Below are 17113 nucleotides of genomic sequence, written 5' to 3'. Positions count from 1 at the left end.
GGATGTTCTTATAGGCCACCCGATTCCGCTATGACAGTTTTACGAGGTGCATTCAAGTTCTAAGGCCTCCGATTTTTTTTTCTTCGGACTGGAAAGAGATAGAAACATGCGCATTCTTTTAAAATGAGGCCGCGTTCATTGTCATTACGTCCCAGAGATGGCAGCACCGTACAGCAGATAGAATTTTACCGCCAGCGGCGAGAATGAGAACTGTTTTAAATACTTAAAATGGCGACGTTTTCCTTACTTGAACAGCGTGCAATCATTCGTTTTCTGAATTTGCATGGTGTGAAACCAATTGAAATTCATCGAAAGTTGAAGGAGACATGTGGTGATGGAGTTATGGATGTGTCGAAAGTGCGTTCATGGGTGTGACAGTTTAATGAAGGCAGAACATCGTGTGACAACAAACCGAAGCAACCTCGGGCTCGCACAAGCCGGTCTGACGACATGATCGCGAAAGTGGAGAGAATTGTTTTGGGGGATCGCCTAATGACTGTTGAACAGATCGCCTCCAGAGTTGGCATTTCTGTGGGTTCTGTGCACACAATCCTGCATGACGACCTGAAAATTCGAAAAGTGTCATCCAGGTGGGTGCCACGAATGCTGACGGACGACCACACGGCTGACCGTGTGGCATGTTGCCGACCAATGTTGACGCGTAACGACAGCACGAATGGGACTTTCTTTCCGTCGGTTGTGACAATGGATGAGACGTGGATGCCAGTTTTCAATCCAGAAACAAAGCGCCAGTCAGCTCAATGGAAGCACACAGATTCACCGCTACCAAAAAAATTTCGGGTAACCGCCAGTGCTGAAAAAATGATGGTGTCCATGTTCTGGGACAGCGCGGGCGTAATCCTTACCCACTGCGTTCCAAAGGGCACTACGGTAACAGGTGCATTCTACGAACATGTTTTGAAGAACAAATTCCTTCCTGCACTGCAACAAAAACGTCCGGGAAGGGCTGCGTATGTGCTGTTTCACCAAGACAACGCACCCGCACATCGAGCTAACGTTACGCAGTAGTTTCTTCGTGATAACAACTTTGAAGTGATTCCTCATGCTCCCTACTCATCTGACCTGGCTCCTACTGACTTTTCGCTTTTTCCAACAATGAAAGACGCTATCCGTGGGCGCACATTCACCAGCCGTGCTGCTATTGCCTCAGCTATATTCCAGTGGTCAAAACAGACTCCTAAAGCAGCCTTCGCCGCTGCCATGGAATCATGGCATCAGCGTTCTGAAAAATGTGTACGTCTGCAGGGCGATTAGTTCGAGAAGTAACGCCAGTTTCATCGATTTCGGGTGAGTAGTTAATTAGAAAAAAAAAATCGGAGGCCTTAGAACTTGAATGCACCTCGTAGAGACATCCAAAGAAAGTCTAAAGTCAATAGATCATGCAATAGTAGTTGGAGGCGACTTTCACATGATGTGTGTAAGCTGGGATGTCTATGGATTGATTGCTAGGATTACAGACGTACAATCATGCGAAATACTTTTGAACACGTTTACTGAAAACTGTCTTGAGCAGCTAGCTCGGCAGTCCACCAGCAACGGAAATATCTTGGCTCTTGTAGCCACAAATACAGCGGAACTTATCGATAGTGTCAGTATAAACGTGGGGATTGGCGATCATGATGTCATTATACCAACTATGATTACGAAAGTTAATAAATCACTGAAAAAGGCTGGGAGAGTGTTACTGCTAGATAGAGTAGGTAAGAAATTATTAAGAACCCACTTCAAACCGTGAATTGGCATTACTTAATTACAGAAAAATGGATGTAGAGGAATTTTGGGCAAAGTTTAAGTAGACTGTAAATCGTGATCTTGAGGGTTACGTGGCTAATAAGTGGATAAAGGAGCAGAGGCTGATGCACTCTAGGTCCAAATGGGGACGCACAAATGACGACGAGCGAAGCTTAGTAGAGATTCGTGGCGTATGTCAAAAGACCTATGCGCGTAGCGTACGACAACTACCACTGTCACACCTTAGCAAAAGATCCGGTAGAGAATCTGAGAAAATTCTGGTCATATGAAAAATCGCTTACATTCGGTCCTTTGTTCACCAGTCTGGTGCGGCCGTTGAAGACAGCAAAACGAAAGCCGAAGTTTTAAATTTCACGTTCAAGAAATCGTTCGCACAGGAGAATCGTACAACCATACCGTTACTTGAAAGTAAATAAATCACCAGGTCCAGATGGAATCCCAGTTCGATTCTACAAAGTGCACTCTACGGCATTGGCCCCTTACCTAGCTTACATTTATTATGAATCTCTCGCCCAGACCAAACTGCCAAGCGAGTGGGAAAAAGCGCAGGTGACTCCCGTATATAAGAAAGGTAAAAGAACGGACCAGCAAAATTACAGACCAATATCCTTAACTTCGGTTTTTTGCAGAATCCTTGAACATATTCTCAGTTCGAATATAATAAACTTTCTTTGAGAATCTTATGTCCACCTGTCAGCATGGTCTTAGAAACCATCGCTAGGGTGAAACTGATCGTACCGTTTTCTCACATACTTTCAACTATGGATGAAAGGCAACAGGCAGATTCGATATTTCTAGATTTCCAGAAAGCACTTGACACAGTGTCCCACTGCAGGCTGTTAACGAAGGTAAGATCATATGGAATAAGTTCACAGGTATTGAGAGGCTAGAAGTGTTGTGAATTGGCAGGAGCCAATTCACGGAGTTTGGAGGCACGCGATTAAGCTCACGCAGGCTGGCGTGAGGTCTGGAACAGGTCAGAGAAATAAGACTAGCAAAACAAGAGTAACTGGTAGAATACTTAACTTTAATCCACAATTGGTGAGCATCTCTCGTTACTGTACAGGCTTCACAATAATAATTATCAAGTGCTATGGCGCCTTGCTAGGTCGTAGCAAATGACGTAGCTGAAGGCTATGCTAACTATCGTCTCGGCAAATGAGAGCGTATTTGTCAGTGTGGCTTCGCTAGCAAAGTCGGCTGTCCAACTGGGGCGAGTGCTAGGATCTGCCTCTAGACCTGCCGTGTGGCGGCGCTCGGTCTGCAATCACTGACAGTGGCGACACGCTGGTCCGACGTATACTAACGGACCGCGGCCGACTTAAAGGCTACCACCTAGCAAGTATGGTTTCTGGCGGTGACAACACAAGAAGACTTCTTAAATAACAGGACCCACTATGTCGTCCTCGGCGACGAGTGTTTATCAGAGACGAGGGACTCGTCAGGGGTATTCCAGGGAAGAGTGACGGGATCGCTCCTGATCTTTATATACACAAGTGACTTGGTGGACACGGCGAGCAGAAATCTGCATTGTTTGCTGATGATTCCGAGGTGTATGGTAAGATGTCTAAGTTGAGTGACTGCAGGAAGATATAAAATTTCCAGTTGGTGTGATGAATGACAGCTGGCAATAAATGTGGAAAAATGTTAGTTAATGCGAATGAGTAGGAAGAAGAAATCTGTAATGTTTGGATACAGTATTACTAGTGTCCTCCTTGACACAATCAAGTCGTTTAAATACCTGGGCGTGACACTGCAAAGCGCTATCAGGTGGAACGAGCATTTGAAAACTGTGGTTGGTAAGGCAAATGGTCGACTTCGGTTTATTCGGACAGTGGTTCATCTGTAAAGGAGGCCGTACATAGGACACTGTTGCGACCTATTCTCGATTACTGTTCGAGTGTTTGTGATCCGTACCTGGTCGGATAGTAGAAAGTAAGAGAAGAAATTCAGAGGCGGGCTGCTAGATTTCTTACAGGTAGGTTCGAACAACAGGAAAGTGCTACTGCGATGCTTCAGGAACTCAAAAGGAAACCCCCGGAGGGGGCGGCGACGTTCTTTTCGAGGAGCACTATCGAGAAAATTTAGAGAACCGGGATTGGAAGCCTATGGCGAACGATTCTACTGGCGCCAACATACATTGCGCTTAAAGACTACGAATGTAAAATATTAGAAATTATTGCTCATACGGAGGCGTACAGAGAGTCGTTTTTTCCTCTCTCTATTTTCGAGTGAAACAGGAGGGTAAATGACAAGCAGTGGTACAGAGTACTCTCCGCCACACAAGATACCATGGCTTGCAAAGTATGTACGCTAGTGGCCATTAAAATTGGTACACCAAGAAGAAATGCAGATGACAAACGGGTATTCGTTGGACAAATATATTATACTGGAAGTGATATGCGATTATATTTTCACGAAATTTGGGTGCATAGATACCGAGAAATCAGTACCCAGAACAACCACCTCTGGCCGTAATAACGGGCTTGATACGCCTGGGCATTGAGTCAAACAGAGCTTGAATTTCTTGCACAGGTACAGCTGCCCGTACAGCTTCAACACGATATCACAGTTCATCGAGAGTAGTGACTGGCGTATTGTGACAAGCCAGTTGCTCGGCCACCATTTACCAGACGTTTTCAATTGGTGAGAGATCTGGAGAATGGGCTGGCCAGGGCAGCAGTTGAACATTTTCTGTATCCAGAAAGGCCCGTACAGGACGTGCAACATGCGGTCGTACATTATCCTCCTGAAATGTAGGGTTTCGCAGGGATCGAATAGAGGGTAGAGCCACGGGTCGTAACATATCTGAAATGTAACGTCCACTGTTCAAAGTGCCGTCAATACGAACAACAGGTGACCGAGACGTGTAACCAATGGCACCCCATGCCATCACGCCGGGTGATACGCCAGTATGGCAAAGACGAATACACGCTTCCAATGTGCATTCACCGCGATGTCTCCAAACACGGATGCGACCATCATGATGATCTAAACAGAACCTGGATTCACCCGAGAAAATGACATTTTGCCATTCGTGCACCCAGGTTCGTCGTTGAGTACACCATCACAGGCGCTCCTGTCTGTGAGGCAGCGTCAAGGGTAACCGCAGCGATGGTCTCCGAGATGATAGTCCATGTTTCTGCAAACGTCGTCGAACTGTTCTTGTAGATGGTTGTTGTCTTGCAAACGTTCATCTGTTAACTAAGGGATCGAGACGTGGCTGCACGACCCGTTACAGTCATGCGGATAACATGCCTGACATTTCGACTGCTAGTGATACGAGGTCGTTGGGATCTAGCACGGCGTTCCGTATTACCCTCCTGAACCCACCGATTCCAAATGGTGCTAACAGTCATTGGATCTCGACCACCGCGAGCAGGAATGTCGCGATACGATGAAGCACGATCGCGATAGGCTAAAATCCAACTTTTATCAACGTCGAAAACGTGATGGTACGCATTTCTCCTCCTTACACGAGGCATCACAACAACGTTTCACCAGGGAACCCAGGTCAACTGATGTTTGTATAAGAGAAACCTGTTGGAAACTTTCCTCATGTCAGCACGTTGTAGGTGTCGCCACCGGCGCCAACCTTGTGTGAATGCTCTGAAAATCTAATCATTTGCATATCACAGCACCTTCTTCCTATCGGTTAAATTTCGCGTCTGTAGCACGTCATATTCGTGGTGTAGCAATTTTAATGGCCAGTAGTGTATGAGAAATTATTGCTCATACGGAGGCGTACAGACAGTCGTTCTCCCTCTCTCTCTTTTCGAGTGAAACTGGAGAGCAAATGACAAGCAGTGGTAAGGTTACTCTCCGCCACAAACGGAAAGGTGGCTTGCAGAGAATGTTTGTAGAAGTACATGAAATACCGACGCTGTCACGTGCTACTTCACAGCTACTGATGTGAACTGGCGATTCATGTCTCGACAAACACAGCAGAAAATGCTCTATGAGGTGCGCTGTCGCATTACTGCTTCCGTGTGCTGCTAACAGCAGCACTGAACTCTCGTATATGCAGTAACGAATCCTCGTTTAACGTGGTCTGCCTGTATATACAGGGCTTGGCCACATATGAAAGTGACAGATGTGGTGTCACCGCCAGACACCACACTTGCTAGGTGGTAGCCTTTAAATCGGCCGCGGTCCGTTAGTATACGTCGGACCCGCGTGTCGCCACTATCAGTGTTTGCAGACCGAGCGCCGCCACACGGCAGGTCTAGAGACACTTCCTAGCACTCGCCCCAGTTGTACAACAGACTTTGCTAGCGATGGTTCACTGACAAACTACGCTCTCATTTGCCGAGACGATAGTTAGCACAGCCTTCAGCTACGTCATTTGCTACGACCTAGCAAGGCGCCATTACCAGTTACTATTGATATTGAATCATGTACAGTCAAGAGCGACGCTCATCATTAATGGATTAAAGTTAAGTATTCCAACAGCTACGTCCGTTTTTCTAAATTATATTTTCCTTGTCCTGTTCCAGACCTCACGCCAACCTGCGTGAGCTAAAACGCGTGCCTTTTGGCTACCTCTAGTAACCCGGTGTTGGCTCTCCTGCCAACCCACAACATTGGCGACGAGGCAACACTGCGTTCTTAAGTATACTGCCCTGATTTACGTGTGTAATGGCTTCGCCACCATCTCCAGATGTACTGTCCGAATTTTATCGCTTACAGAATCAGCAGACGCAGGCCTTCCTGGATGACCTTGGACAGCTTGTCCAGGGTCAGAGTGCAATGCAAAACATACAGCGCAGAAATTAATTCGCTGGTCTATTTTCCTCTCGCAGTACCGCTACAATATCTTGTATCGGTCCACTGCTAAGCACGGCACGGAAACGCCGATGCGTTGTCCCGTTTGCCTGTTGCTGAGGATAGAGCATTCGATTCCTCCGAACTTACTTGCATGTTCATTGATTCGGAAACCGATGACGTGGTCGAATCGTTTCCGATTGATTTTCGTCGTGTAGCTCCAGCCACAGCTGCCGACCGTCTCCTTGCCACCGTTCTGCGTTTTATTGCTACGCAATGGCCCTTGTCAAAGGCACCGACAGGGGATCCGTTGGTTCGCCGATTTTTTGCTCACCAGGAGAGACTTTTTGTATGACGTGGTGTTTTGCTGTTGCATTCTGATAATGATCAGTCCAGGGTCGTGGTCCCACATTCGTTACAGTATTCTGTCTTACAGCTTCTCCACCAAGGACATTGGGGTACAGTGAGAACGAAACAACTTGCTCGTCAGTACTGTACTTGGTTCGGAATCGATGCCACGATTACGAATCTGTGCTCTTCTTGCATGGTGTGTGCCGAACAACAACCAGCACCACCGCGGAAATTCTTTGCATGGCCAAAAGCCACTTCCCCTTGGCAACGCTTACACATCGATTTTGCTGGTCCATTCTGGAATGCTCGATGGTTAGTTGTGGTAGATTCATTCATAATTTTCCTTTTGTTGTCCGGATGTCTTCCACGACGTCATCTGCCACCATCCAAGCGTTATCTGCTATCTTTTGCACTCAAGGTCTTCCACAGACTATTGTTTCCGACAATGGCCCACAATTCATGTCCGCAGAACTTCAATCATTCTGCAAGGCCAATGGTATTCAACATCTGACGTCCACGCCGTTTTCGTCACAGTCAAACGGTGCCGCTGAACGATTGGTCAGGACTTTCAAGTCACAGATGTTGAAGTTGAAAGAGTCGCATTGTTGGGAGGACGCGTTATTGCTCTTTTTGTCCTCGTATCGCTCTCAGCCCCGAGATGGTCGCTCGCCGGCTGAGTTGCTCCACGGTCGCCCTCATCGCACCTTGATGTCTTTGCTACATCCGCCGCACCAGGTTCTTGTGCAGCGGCAGACACCTGCTTTTGCCCCAGGCGACGTTGTCTACTACCGCCACTATCGAGGTTCACGGCGTTGGCTCGAAGGGCGCATTCTTCGCTGCCTCGGCCGCGCTATGTATCTGGTTTTTGGGGCCTCTGGTGAGGTGCGTCGGCATCTCAATCAGCTGCGCCTCTGTCGTCGGACGGGATTTGCCGCTCCCCGTCTGCTTTCAGCGACGGTGCCGTCCGGTCAGCGCCCTGGGGACCCATCTACTGGCTCGCCTCAGCCCCAGGTGTTCCCGACACTGCCTTCTATTTTTCCCCATGGCGACGCGCTGCCGCCGCCGCCGCCGCCGCCTGTTCTCCCGCCGGCGACGCCCGCAGTGGACGCGTCGCTGCAACCGCCGGGCGCCTCCCTGGGTCACGCGCCGCCGATCGCTTCCCGTGACCAGTTGTCCTCCGCCATGGAACTCTTGCCCGCTCCGGACCATATGTCGTCTTCGCCCGTCGGGTGCCCCGGCCCGATGGAGGTCGACCCTTCGGCCCCTCCTGTCTCTATGCGGACGCATACACCGCATGTTGGCGTGCACCCTGGAGCAGGTTTTCAGGCGTTTCCTAGCTCCCTGCGGTCCGAATGGCAGGGTGCGGGTGGCATAGCCTCGGCTGTTGCTAGGCTCCCCACCTCGTCGCTTACGTCAATATTGGGTCCTCCCCACGGCGGGCGGAAGCCTTATGCCACAACCGTGCGCCGATTTGCGGGGGAGGAATGTGGTGTCACCGCCAGACACCACACTTGCTAGGTGGTAGCCTTTAAATCGGCCGCGATCCGTTAGTATACGTCGGACCCGCGTGTCGCCACTATCAGTGTTTGCAGACCGAGCGCCGCCACACGGCAGGTCTAGAGAGACTTCCTAGCACTCGTCCCCAGTTATACGACGACTTTGCTAGCGATGGTTCACTGACAAAATACGCTCTCATTTGCCGAGACGACAGTTAACATAGTCTTCTGCTACGTCATTTGCTACGACCTAGCAAAGCGCCATTACCAGTTACTATTGATACTGAATCATGTACAGTCAAGAGCGACGCTCATCATTAATGGATTAAAGTTAGGTACTCCACCAGCTACGTCCGTTTTTCTTAATTCTAATTTCCTTGTCCTGTTCCAGACCTCACGCCAGCCTGCGTGAGCTAAAACGCGTGCCTTTCGGCTTCCTCTAGTAACCCGGTGTTGGCTCTCCTGCCAACCCACAACAACAGATATGGATTATCCAGGTAGCCCAGCCTTTAGATAGAAATAGCATTTTGGCACGAGTCGGATGGGGGACGAGGCATTTATGTTGCGATACTTTGAAAGCAGCTGTTTGCGCAGCAGCAAGAGTACAGGACAGAAACCCGAGGGCACTGCTGTCGAGCCCATCTTATACTGCTTATAAGCTGAGGTAATGCTCAGTTAATGATATTCGTTAATAATTTCATAAAATGCACGAAGAGGAAAGGAAAAGTAAAATTTAGGATGGCAAATAAATTTCTAAGATGGATCTGTACTTACACTGTCCTCGAGGATTCTGCAGATAACTTGCCAAGAATGTATAGTGAGTAAAGCATACTGGACTTGGTGTTGCATTAGTTTCATTTTGACCTCCGAGCAGTCCTCGCTAGAGCGCACGTACTGTAGGCCAGATTCCCTGTGCAGGTAACATCAGCCCCTCGATCTGTGGGGATAACGCCAGCTGCTACTACGGAGCACATACACTTGCAAGCTCTCGACTTCTTTTTATGTCCTTTATGAAAGTATAACAAATGCAAAGGACTGAGCAATATTTCGGTCTAATTACAGCGTAAGGAACTTAAAAATTTTAAATAAGGGGTGTTTCCGCAGATAGACGTGACCTCAGGACCGTCGACTTACGGTGCTGTGATCTCTCTGCTGCACCAGCCACTACCTGGACAGTTCTCTCACACAAATGATTCATTCTCACCCGACCCGCGCGAAAGATGCTATTTTCCTAAACGCTTGGCCGTCTCGATCTTCCATTTCCGTTACTTCGATTTCTGGACAAGCCCTGTACGTTGTTATTGTGGTCTTCAGTCCTTAGGCTGAAGCTGTCCTGCTAGTCTACATGTACGAGCCTTTTCATTTCCGAATAACTACTGCAACTTACTTCCTTCTGAATCTGCTTCCTGAATTTATCTCTTTGTCTCCCTCCACAATTTTGCACCCACGCTCTCCTGAAGTATGACCTGGTGATACCATGTCTGAGAATGTGTGCTATTGATCGATCCCTTCTTCTAGTCAGGCGGTGCCACAAATTTCTTTTCTGTCCAGTTGTATTAGTTACGTGTCCTACCCACTCAATCTTCGAAATTCTTCTGTAACTTCTATTATCTTCTTGTCCAATTTGTTTATCACCTATGTTTCACTTCCATACATAACTACACTCCACACAAATAATTTCAGGAAAGACTTCGTAACACTTAAATCTGTAATCGGTGCTAGCAAATTTCTTCCCTTCAGAGACGCTTTTCTTGTCATTGCCTATCTACATTCTATATACGCTATACTTCGGTGACCATGAGTCATTCCAATGCCCAAATAAAATTCATCTGCTACCTGAAGTGTCTCATTTCCAATCTAATTCCCTCACAATCACTTTATTTCATTCGACTACATTCCATTATCCCTGATTTTCTTTGGTTGATATTCATCTTATATCCTTTCAAGACACTGTCCATTCCATTCAACTGCCACTGCAAGTCATTTGCTGTATATGACAGAATTACAGTATCATCAGCAAAACTGAATTCATTTCTGCTCCCTGAACTTTAACTCCTACTCTAAATTTTACTTTCATTTCCCTTACCGCTTGCTCAGCGTACAGACCAAATAACATTGATGAAAAGTTGCAACCCTGTCGCACTCCCTTCTCAACCACTGCATCCCTTCTCAACCACTGTCTCTGATTTGTGTACAAGTTGCAAATAACGTTTCGGCTTCCGTAGTTTACCCTTACTAAGTACAGAATTTCAAAAAATGTAGTCCAGTCAACACTGTCAAAAGCCTTCTCTACGTCTGCTAATGCTATACACGTAGGTCTGCCCTTTTTCAACCTGCCTTCTAAGATGAGTCGTAGGGCCAGTATTGCCTCGCATGTTCCTACATTTCTCCGCAATCCAAACTGATCTTCCCTAAATAAAGTTTCTCCCAGTTTCTTTCCATTCATCTATAAAGAATTGGTGTTAGTATTCTGCAATCATGACGTATCAATCTGATACTTCGGAAATATTTACATCAGCCTCCACCTGCCGTATTTGGGAAATCGGGGAAGACGAGTAGGCGCGCTCCACTTGTTAGACATCTTGTAACACATTGACTGTCCCACTGAACCACCAGATCTTAATACCAAAGAAAATCTTTAATTTCGTTTGGAAGTTTGGGTGAAACATATCGTAACATTCGTGCAATCTAGTAGTTCTGAGAATTCTAAGTAAATTCCTTATTATTTCAAAAATATTGCCATAACTGCTAATATTTTTATCCCTCTGTGTGACAGGACAGTCATTACCGTCGCGGAAAAATTTTTGCAGCTACCTACGTAACCATGATTGTACCCCGGAGTGTATCTCTCCGTCCTAAGCAAAACAGCGGCCACAAATCTCATTCTTGAGAGCTCCCTAAACATGGAAATAGCTTTGGGGGGGGGGGGGGGGGATAGGAAATATACGGTGGATGTGTGAGAGCTTCCCAGCGTAACTCCTGCAGTGTAGTCGAAACCAGAGGCACGCCAGATTTGAGAGTCATTTTGACCTTTCTGTTGAAATGCAAGGGTACCCTGTTCAGAGAACCTCTTATAACACCGCGCCACAATCGACGGACAATATGTGAAAATGTTAGGTGTTATACTGATGCCAATTCAAGTGCAACATTCAGTCTGTTCTTTTGTGTAATTAATGAGCTAAAAGAATACAGAAAACAAATAAGTGGTTCAAACGTCCTTTTAATATGCAAAGCAATGCTTTGCAGGACGTAAGTACAATTTATGGCCAACGACCTTGCAGCATTGGTTAACACCGGTTCCGTCAGTTCAAAAATGGTTCATATGGCTCAGAGCGCTATGGGACTTAACATCTGAGGTCATCAGTCCCCTAGAACTTAGAACTACTTAAACCTAACTAACCTATGGACATCACACACATACACGCCCGAGACAGGATTCCAACCTGCGACCGTAGTGGTCGCGCAGTTCCAGACTGAAGCGACTAAAACCGCTCGGCCACTGCGGCCGGACCGGTTCCATCAGTTCTCCGAAGTTAAGCGCTATCGGGCTTGCACTTGGATAGGTGATCGTTCGGTTTGCCGAGAGCTGTTGGCAAACGGAGTACACTCAGCACTTTCGAGGCAAACTGAGGAGATACTTGATAGAGAAGTAGCGGCTCCGGTCTCGGAAACTGACAACGGACGGGAGGGCGGTGTGCTGACATCACGATCCTCCATATCCGCATCCAGTGACACCTGTAGACTGAGGATGACACGACGGTCGGTCAGTAGCCTTGGGTCTTCCGAGAATATTCGGACGGAGTTCGGTTATTTAGCGATTTAGTTGTACAGAGCATATACAACTGTAAAACTATGGAATCACAAAAACTTTGTTAAACTTTAGGACGCAAAGGTAAAAAGGAAAAAGTTTTGTAAGCTGTCCTTCAGAAAATCTTTGTTATATTTTAGGAAACAAATGTAAAACTTACAACAAGTCAACGCTACCATCTGATGATGGGCTCAAGCCCGTAACTAGTAACTGTGTGGTAAACTCATTTCACGAAATCTTGTTGCTGGTTGCAGTATTTCCTGCTGTGTAATTCAAATTTCCTAGCAGTTATGGCCATTAGTTTTGAAATATAAAGACAGTTTACGTAATTTTTTTCATCTGTCTTGAGTTTATTTGACTGCCCATTATACATTCTTTCCACTCAGCATAAATAGATCTAAAATAATAGCCTCACACTATTTGTTTATATGTTCCAATTTATCTTTTCAGAATGCAGTCCATTAATCGACAGCTTTCACAATCATGGATGCTATTTTGCGATAAATTCAAATGATAAATAGAAATCCAATCACCGGCGCTACAGTGCAGTACGAAATACGACTATTTTCTGAGCCGTAACTGTACCCAGCATTTCATGAACTGATAACTAACTGCCACTACTCTCCAGTCTCAACGACTGCAGTATGTAGCAACTCCACAAGATATGGAACTAAAACTAATATTTAGTGTTACTTAAAATGGAGAAAACGTTGTACAAAATTCTTTATGTCTGATAGTGCGGTCAGCAGAGAACATAAATACGAGGAGCACTCCAAAAGAAATGCACACTATTTTTTTTTAATTCCATCTTTTATTCTACATGTTTGAAAGTTTTACAGTGTGTAGATACATTCTTTAGGAACAATATTTTCATTCCTCCACATAACTTCCATCCCTCTCAACTGCCTTAGGCCATCTTGGAACCAACACCTGTATACCCGCTCGATTAAATTCTGGACCAACCTGTTGGATCCACTGTTTGGCACAAGGGAGTCATCTTCTTCAAACCTTGTTCCACGAAGAGAGTCTTTCAGTTTCCAAAAGAGATGATAGTCACATTGAGCCACGTCAGGACTCTATGGCGGGTGTTTCGATGCATACCGTTTTTATTGTTTCTTTGTGAGCCACTGTCAACATCAGGGGAACCCACCTGGCACAAACCTTTTTTAACGCCAACACTTTCAATATTCTGCAAACGCTTCCTTCCCCTATCCCATCGTAGCGTGACAATTCGTTCACTGTGATGCGTCTGTCAGTAGTTACCAATTCGTTAACTCTCTGCACATTGTCTGGAGTGTGTGCAGTACGAGGCCGGCCGCTGCGAGGACAATCCTCAATATTGCCGTGCCCGTTTTCATCACGTAACCTGCTTGCCCACCGACTAACTGTACTGCAATCGGCAGGAGCATCTCCATACATCTTTTTCAACCTCTTGTGGATGTTTCCCACTGTCTCATTTTCACAGCACAGGAATTCTATGACAGCACGTTGCTTCTGACGAACGTCAAGTGCAGCAGCCATCTTGAAGACATGCTGTGACGGCGCCACTCACGGGAACAGGTTGAACTATGTTTGAAAACAAGCGGTAAGGATGTATCTACACAATGTAAAACTTTCATACATGCAGAATGAAAACTGTATTTTTACAAAAATAGTGTGCATTTCTTTTGGAGCGACCATCGTATATGTTATTTAAACATGGTTATGTAGTATAGAGTCCACGCCAAATTTTGTAGAATATGAACTCTTAAACTTAGTTCCTAGAAGTTCTAGCGTTCTGTTACAGAATTATACTTTATTATATACATCGCAGGACAGTCATGATATTTTTGGTGACATTATGGAACTTTCAAAACGATGATTTGATGCGTAAATATCTGTAATACAAAATCGATTTAATATTGCTTCTCAATTGACAGTTTTGTTTCACCTAATCACAAACTGAAAAGCACGTTATTATAAATTATTAAAATTTGTGATGACAGGATGGCTCAACGTCAGTTGGTATACAGTTTACAATTCTTTTCTAAATATTAAGTAATGAACAGAAACTACGAAATGTGGTGATAAGTAAGCATAACTGTCGTTACTATGCATCGAGTAACACAAAAAAGCTGTGTATCGAGTAATAGAGTAAAATCTGTGTATCGCATACTCTAGTATGAAACTCAAGGGTGTTACATTGCATATAGTGTACGACATAACTGAAAAAAAATGTGTGCGCCGAAGCAAGGGCATCGTCAAGGCGAGAGGCAGTGTTACGCAGTTTTATCGTGAAGTTTCTTAGGGAGGGGGGGTTGACTAATTTTTTGTTCTTAGTGCTTAATTCAGGAGAAATGATGCCCGCACTGAATGAAGAATACTCCGAGACGAGAGTACGTGCTGCCGCATGCAGCGACGGTCTGTCCCCTGTGTTGTGTAGTGTTGTGTTGCGTCCAGGCGGTTCAGGGCGGGTCACGGCAAACAGGTCAGCGGGCAGCCGTAACGCGATTAAGGACGCAATTGGGCGCGCCTCAGATTAACCCCCATGGCCCGGCGCCCTCCCACCCCCCCCCCCCATCCCGGTCCACATCGGAGCAACGCATTCGGAGGCGACCGGTTCTCACAGATAAGGAGCTCTCCGTCCTTTGTGCCAGAGTCCCATTGCACTCCTACGCATTTCCTGCGCAATGAAACAGCTGTGTGTGTACGAGCAAGCAACTTTGAAGCTAGCCACACTTTGGTGTTTTCATTTGAACACTGAACATCACTGTATGCATTCTTGGTCTCACCGCAATATGGATCAATAAAACCTTTTCGAGCTTCCAGCCGCGTCATGCGTAATATATCTGGCTTAGTCAGCCACCATATTAGGCTCCAAGTAGCTGTTCCCAGAGCAGTGGAGATGCAAGAAGTATATAGATGACGAAATGTGGTGTGAGGTTGTAACCTCCCCCCTCACTTATCGACCTTAATGACAGTGAGAAATTAAACCGCGTGTACCTAATGGAAATTTGGGAAAAGCAATCGTCACCGAAGTTAATTTGTCGGTAAAGAGGGAGGAAAGGGTTACATCTAAATGAAAGGAAAAATGCTTATGAAACTGGTGGAAATAAATTTTGAAAAGGGGTAAAGTTAATAAAGAAAGTAAATGGTCGGCCGTTACGTTAACAATCAACTAGCGGTAATTAGATATTTGAGATTTGGGGGAAATTACGGTCGCCAGTCCTAAGGACAATTACTATAGTAACTGAAAAAGAAAGATTATTACACATATAATTAGCACTAGAAGCGTGGCAACTGAAGGTTGACAAGTGCAGTGTGAAAACTGAAAGTGTGTCAGAACCAATAAATTTCGCTACACTCTGACTTAATTTAGCAAAAGAATTAATAAAACAGGAAAATCGAAAGTTAATTTAGTGACTGAAGTTAAAAGTGAGCTTTCTTTCTGAAGCATATCGAAATTCAGTAAAATACGGATAGTCTTGGACTACCTCAACAATCATTTCAAAAGCTACTTGAATCTACGCAATTTAGAAATAAGAGATTTAACTTTGAACTTGAATTAAATGATTCTGAACAATTAACAATAGTAAAATTTAGTACGTACCAAGCTGAGTTGCAGTTACAGGTAAGCTATAATACGGCAACAAAACTCGCACTCTTAATTTGTGCTTGTGTAATCTAAATATTGTAGCCAGCTATGAATACTTTAACTGAACTTTGAAATTAAAGTAGTGAAATGGAATTATTGTACTTTAATGCTGGCCACTGAATTTGAACGACACTCGGGTTCATTCCGGAAAAGGAAGGGACCCTGCTTGGTAATGCAATTGGGACAATGAGCCACAAAGCTTCATGCTAAGTAGCTGTAATTTTGTGATGCAACAATTTTAAAAGTTTGAAAAGCTGAGGTCTGCCATACAGTTCTAAAACTTTACGTGCTTCCAGCCTTCCTTGATGGTTGATTGAAGGTTTGAAGCCGTCGATCGAGGAGGTGGCGACAGTCACTCATTGTCGGCCGTCGCTGTTGCAGAAGCTGGATGTTGGCGCGCCTTCTTCTCGACACTGTCACCAGACGAAACGGGCTCTTGATGTGCGCCAGCTAATGCTTCCCGTCCGCGACACCATGTCAGAAACTATCATCGCAAGTCGAGCGCAATTACATGCTGCGAAACCCCGAAAGCGCGGCAACTCGCGGGAGCTTCACACAACACACCTGCTCCACTCGCTACTCCTGCCAGACTCTCTCTGCACGCGCTCCACGCGGCCGAGTTAACACTACCAAAGATCCTACACACTTTGATTGTTCACACGACCTATCGATGTAATAGTTCGATAGCAGTTTTCCCTAGGCAAGACCCAACGTAAAAATACAAATAATATTTACGAAACAAACCAATTATACATTAACATAAATGCATAAATATATATATACAAATAGTAAAACAATTACAATATGTAAAGACAGAGAAATGTCATATATTCAGGTAACAAAAATAAGGAAATCAAATTTTTAGTACAATAGATGGAAATAGGAGGATATGCATTTCCGCCGTTAAAAGGTACATGTGACAGATGTTAGATTCGGTACCATTCCCACGCTAGCTACAACTACGGAGCACACACACCTGCCAGCTTCACGATAAAATTCTGCAACTCTTCCTCTCGCCTTGATGATGCCCTTGCTTGAGAAAGACCGCCTGCATAATGCTACTGCTCTGTGATTGGCTGCTGTGTTCGGAGAAAGGGCGCCAAAACGTTGAAGTATAGTTATTATATTTAGTTAAACTACTCACTGGAATCACTTCACTTTTTAATATAAATATCTCTGAACAGCTGACTATCAATCAGTCATTTTAGGATTATTAAAAAATAATTTAAATCAAAAACAAAAGACTGACGAAATTGCAGACGAAGCACTTCGGAAGCGTTCGGGTCA

This window comes from Schistocerca cancellata, unplaced genomic scaffold, assembly GCF_023864275.1.
Source record: "Schistocerca cancellata isolate TAMUIC-IGC-003103 unplaced genomic scaffold, iqSchCanc2.1 HiC_scaffold_732, whole genome shotgun sequence".
NCBI lineage: Eukaryota > Metazoa > Arthropoda > Insecta > Orthoptera > Acrididae > Schistocerca > Schistocerca cancellata.
Note: the sequence above shows the minus strand (reverse complement) of the source record.